We start from the raw sequence: 6556 nt of genomic DNA, 5'->3' as shown, positions 1-6556 counted from the left end.
GTGGTGACAGAGCCGGACGCGTGGAGCTGTGACAGGCTCTGTCACCTCCCTCAACCCCTATGTTCCCGGCCGCTGCTCGTTCTTGTTTTGTCGCAGGAGTTCGAGCATAGTGCTGTGCTAGAACTCCTGTGTTGGAGGTGACAGGGTCAATAAAGAGTACTTGTCACCTCCAAATGCTATCAAACAGGGGTTTGTTAGCACCTGTGTGATAGCAATAAAGTTAAGTGAAAAAAATAGTTAAAAAAAGTAAAAAATAATAAAATAAAAAGTAAAAAATAATAAATAATTAAAAATGTAACTAAATATCAACGCATCCTTGCCACTGCACAAAGCTACTTACGCTAGCAGAGGGTGTCCTCGAAAGTTTGATAGAATTTGGTCCATCTGGATGGAGTCTGACGCTACACTACCGGTCTAGGTACACAACCATAGCATCCGCTTGGCGTTGAAAGCCTGGTTGGGGGTGCCTAGTGGGAGGTTTTTGGCTTTCCTGAAAATTGGGGGAGACAATATTGTACAGGATGACTCAAGGATTCCTAGAGCACTGTAGGGGAGGGGGAGAGACACTCTAGGGATCGTTCTAAGAGCTGGCCAGCTCAGAGGTAAAGGTGAGTATAATCTTTTTTTTTTTTTTTTTTTTTACCCTAGGCAAAAACGAGCACTTAACCCTTTCAGCGCAGGGGAAGCCCTACTGAAAGGATTAATAACATTTCTGCCCAGAGTTCTGCTTTAAAAAAAGAGCACTGCCATTTTGCTGTGTATAATTCCATTTGTGTTTCTGCACACGGAATTATACAAATCTTGTCTTCTGTTTCCAGAAATAAAGGGATCTTGTGCACAGCACAGGTTACAGCGCTATAATACAGCAACAGTGAGGTTTCTACATTACAAATCATTTGGCAGATATAACAATTCCCATATATATATTTCAATGATGAATTCTGATTTATTTATTGCGGTCAGCTTAAGGGGCTCACTGGAAAACAAACAGTATTAACAACGGTTGCCTTACAAAACCAAAAAAGTGTATGAAAACTGTAACAATGAACTTCTCTCATTCGTTCCTTTTTCGGCCTGTTGTATAAACAATGGAAAGTGTTTTGTTTGTTCGAATAGTGCAAATAAAAAAGAAATCCTGTTGATTCAGCCAGTATTACAGTGAGCCCTTAACTTCCTGTATTGTGCTAACAACACAGTTCTTCTACTGCACTGATATCCCAAATAAGGATGGGCTCGGGCGTGTTCACAGCTCCACGTGCGGAGCCCGCCAGGAAGCTGACAGCGCACAGCGCCAATCACAGGTACCGAGGCATTTTCCCAGTCCGCAGCTGCAGAGATCGGGAAATGTCTCAGTGCCTGTGATTGGCGCTGCGCGCTGTCAGCTTCCTGGCGGGCTCCGCACGTGGAGCTGTGAACACGTCCGAGCCCATCCTTAATCCCAAAGAGTCTTATCCCTGTGGACTACACAGTGACGTCACAAGGCGGGTGCAGCCTGCATTGGTTGACACCATCAGAAGGGGTTACACCTAAATGAATGAGTGTCATTTTGGTGTCACCCCATAAGTCGGGCACTTGGTCATGGATTGGGAGCTCGATAATGGCATGAGAATGAGAGGGGACCCTGTGGCATCCCTTATTCCGTTGAGTCAATATCCTGTCCTCTCTTTGCTGGAGTATCTCTAAGATGGCTGTCTGCACTGAGTTACATCGCTGCACATGCGTGATGACACCACACCACGGACGCATGTGCAGCAGTCGCACTGGGTGACACCCAGGCTGGTGCCGCTGCTGGGACTACAGAACACCTACCCCCTATGTTAAAAATGTGAGGAGAGAGTAAGGTGTAGTCCAAAACCTAAATGAGAAGTGATCACCCTAGGGTGACAACACTGCTCATCCAAAAATGCCAGGCACTGAGTGAAAGTTGTTATCCTAGGACAGGAAATGTGTTACTGACAGGGTCACCACCAGCAGAAAATGAATGCAGCCACCATATCTAAAGACTAGTAATCTTCAGTATAATAATTGTTTGCAGAAAATGTCCAACTTTTGGTCTAACACCAATTACCATATACAGTATCAGGCATTCAATGAATGTAGAGAGATCACATTCCCTATTTACCCCTTGGAGTACAACATGTATTTATAGAATCCAAATTTCTTCTCTTTTTCAAAGTTCCAGTTCCCTATTGATGCCTTGTCATGGTGTAGATAAACAAACAATGTATTGAAATATTTTGAGATATGCCTTATGCAAAGGTAAAAAACTGTGCAAGAATATCCTGCTCATCTTTTCACATACAGTATAATAATGGAATGTTAATCTACTTTTTATTCCCTGTAATGTCCTACCTGCACATATAGGACCACAGGGACATGTTATATAGACTAAAAAAAGCTTTACATGTGTAGAATCCCTTTACATTTAGGAGTCCATTTGCACAGGTAGAAATAATTCCCTTTGTATATTACTGCAGTGATCGCATTACTCCCCAATACAAATGGACTGTAAAGAAATCAATAGTCTGTAGTCACAAAGTAATCAACAAGTCAGTACCCTTGGTACCTACATGTGACTACTACAGACCTTCACATGGCAATATGCCTTTTTTGTTCAACCCAGTCTAACTGTTTTAATTGTCTAGGGCCTGTGTTATCATGAATCAAAAGTTCCTTAGTGAGTGCATATAGAACAGCATTGGATACTCCCTAGATTCTGGAATTTATGTCAAATTGGGACCAATGGTGTCTCATCCAGTTTCTTTGCTTGACCTTCTAAAAGTGCTCAAAAAGGGCAATCAAATGTGTTAATTATTCTTTCTTATTTTGTCAGCAATGTTTAATTAGTTTCCGAACCCGCAGCAGGATAATTATGCTGCCTAAACTTTCTAGTCATTTCATGTATTTTCATTGCTTACCTTTTATTCTAGTTTTTGGTAACCATTGGCACTACCATTTTTAATTTACACAATTAGTGACTTGAGGGTAAAAGTCAACAAACTCAAAATAGACTTTTTTTTTCTGTTGTTTTATATAAAGATCTGTGTATACTTTAGATGTCAATTTTGTATATATAGGTGAAACTTGAATAATTAGAATATCGTGCAAAGTTCATTTATTTCACTAATGCAACTTAAAAGGTGAAACTAATATACGAGATAGACTCATTACATGCAAAGCAAGATAGTTCAAGCCGTGATTTGTCATAATTGTGATGATTATGGCTTACAGCTCATGAAAACCCCAAGAACCCCAAATCCACAACCTCAAAAAAGTAGAATATTACATGCAATCAATAAAACAAGGATTGTACATAGAACAATATCGGACCTCTGAAAAGTACAAGCATGCATATGTACTCAGTACTTGGTTTGGGCACCTTTTGCAGCACTTACTGCAATTACTTTTGCACCATATTCTAATTATTCGAGTTTCACCTGTACAGTATACCATGGAGTTAATTGTGGGACACTTTAATCTGCAGATCTGAGTAATTCAGCTGAAGTCTATAAATAATGTCTGACAGCCTTCACACCTCATTTGTAAAAGATGCTGGAGATGTAAAGGTTCTCAACAGCCAACGTTACCCAAAATATATTACCTTGTGGAATACTTAGCTCCTGCGCCTCTTCCAGAATCACCTACATATCTCTGATATATGACTCTAAATGACATATGGTTGCAAATGCTATGTTAGAATTATGCCCTGGGTGACCCTAAATCCACCACAACCAGACATTCAGATGGATGTTGCAATCATTTCTGGGATACAATGTAAAATACATGAATATAGGGATGTACTTGTATTAAGTATTGCTGGTTTCAGTAATAGCTGCATTTCATATCTGGTAGATTTTGATTGCTTTAGTCCTTAATATAAAAATAATGTAGTATATGTATATTTAAAAAGTAACTCCACCCTTATCTTTAGAATGACAACAAAGATACCTTTAGAAATGTCTAGCAATGGCAATCTACAAACATACTTATAGATAATTGCAGGCCTTTTGCCCAAGTGGCTCTTGTACTGGTACACAGAGCCTAAAATGTTCAACCTTATTATGTCTGGATAGATGAAAACAGCGGGTACATTTTTATACATTGTAAGCAGATTTTTATGACGTGTGTGTTAGGTCTAATTATATTCCCCTTTTAGTGGGGAAATCCTGTGCACACTTCTGGTGTATCTGTTGGGAAAGCCAACATACCCCTCCTAATGGTACATTCCATTGCATATTTCAGAATGAGTTATTTGTCTTTTTAATTCAGGGCTTTGGCTAGGAAAGGCCTGGGGGGTTCCCTGAGCACAGGGGCTGCATGGGGGTTCTGTGAGCCCTCTCTACCAAAATAAAAGAGTAAAGGAATCCTTCACAAATGTATTAGGAAGCCACTGTTCCACAAGTTCTGTAGTATATTGCCTTTCACCTTTCCTGGCATTCCCACTATATATAGATTACTGTGCCACATTTGATTTTGCAGGTCTTTGCCTTAAATAGTGTTAGCTTTGACCATATGGAGGGTAGAGGACAACTCGCTGGTTAATGGCACCATTCCGTCCTCGATATCACTCACTCTTCCCACCACAGCAGCAGTTCTCTCCCTGATTTTCTGAAAGTTCCACTTAATCAGAACAACAGCCTCCCCTATAGACTCAGTCTTTTATTTGACCTTGTCCACAGTAAATGGTATGAAAATCGTTTCAGTAAAGCGTTGCATGACGGAATAAACATCAGTCAAAGTACGGCAGCGCTGAATACTGAAAAATGGCCTGGCCAGGAAGGGGGTGAAACACTATGGCCTTCAAGTGGTTAAAGGGTGACAGTACCTCTTTCAAGATGGGCTCTGGATCAGGGTGCAAGGTGTCTCTGCCAACTCAGACGAAGGTGCATTTTGCCGCCCCCACACCCCCCTCCCCCGTCACGCACGCACGCACGCACGCACACACACCACTCCAACATCCCCATACAGCATACATTATATCTGTGCTCCATTAGGCTTTAATGGTTATGATGTGCAGCGGCGCTGTGTGCTAAATGCCGGCTGCTGCTCTGTGTCGTGGTGCTGGCGGCGAGAACGCACTATACAGAAGTGGGTGATGTCATCTACGGGAATCAGCGGGTCAGTCCGGGGGAGGGATGTGCAGCTTTGGCCTAGGCAAGGCAGCATCGCCGTCCCTCAGCGAATCTGCCGCTCCAGGCAAACGCCTTGTTTGCCTCGCGGCAGATACGCCCCTGGTTACAGAGGACTACAAGTCATCCTGTGTCTTCGCTGCCAGTGCCAGGTCCCATTAGCGGCGAACTTTCCGGGTGGAGGAGAAGAGAAAACAGACAGCGATCGCGGCAGAAGTCCCCCCCCTCCCCCGTGCTCCGGGCGGCTCCCGAGTCCCTCAACATTCACACTGAGCGATTTGTGCAGCGATATCGCTACGTTGCTCCGCCTCCTGCAGCCCTCGCTCCTTCACATGCGGCTGAGCAGCCAGGGGAACCAGGGGCGGGGCCACTTACATCACTCACTGACGTAGGCAGCCCACACTGTTCTCGATCAGACGGCCGGAGCCGGACTTATGCCGGGCAGCCGACAGTCACTGTAAATTTTCCGCCCTGTTCCCTGGCGCCGTAAGGCAAGTGCCCATGTTGCCTTGCGCTAGCGCCGGCCCTGTGTACGATCTGCCCATCTTGGACAGGCAGATTGTACTTGCGATCTTCCGATGACCGCAATGCCGAACAGGCAGTGTGCGCGTGCGCACAACGGCCCATTCACATTTGTCTCCCGAGCATGCCACACATGGTTTTCAAATATGCTCGTTAGACAAAAGACGTGTGACCATACAGTAGAAACGGTTGCACGCCTTCCATACACTTTGCGATTATCGTATGATCGCGGGATTTCCCGCGATTATCGTACGATAATCGCACAGTGTATGGGCACCTTTAGGTGGATTATATTGCATGATGCAGGTGGTCTAGTGGTGCAGTTTAATTATTTTTTTGTGGGCATCCATGCATATTTTTCTAGCTTTGCAGCTGCCGAAGGAGTTCTGTGAGGCACCCCCCTGTCCAGTTATAATTAAATAAATCTCAGTGCTATTTATAAGCATGGAATAACTTTTAACAAGTATATCTGCATTTGGAAATTCTGTCAGTTTTAATGCATTTTTTGCTTGCTTTTTTGAGCAATAAGAAGTCTTTCTTTTTTTTAAATGATTTTTCTCCTCTCTCACAAGTATTCCTGCACCTTACTGCATGGTGCCCATGGGTTATTTGTCCTAAATGTAGAGCACTAGTATGCAAGAGCAAATTGAATACTCACTTTCTGTCCACATTGCAGCTCTTAATCTGTGTTCCTCTTGCCACCTGCCATATTTTTGGGAAAGCCTATATCTCACATAAAAGTTTTCCTAAGGGCAATCAAAAGGGCTATCAGGGCTATAAAAAGCTCCTATCAAAGCCAATCTACAACTCTAAAGGAATTGTATACATACAGGGCCGGATTTACTCCCCCTGCCTCCCAAGGCCAGGTTCCACAATACGCGCCCCCCCCCCCGCCCAGCCCCCCT

This window comes from Nanorana parkeri, unplaced genomic scaffold (assembly GCF_000935625.1).
Source record: "Nanorana parkeri isolate BGI_ZX_2015 unplaced genomic scaffold, ASM93562v1 scaffold357, whole genome shotgun sequence".
NCBI classification, from domain to species: domain Eukaryota; kingdom Metazoa; phylum Chordata; class Amphibia; order Anura; family Dicroglossidae; genus Nanorana; species Nanorana parkeri.
This window is presented reverse-complemented; position numbering follows the sequence as displayed.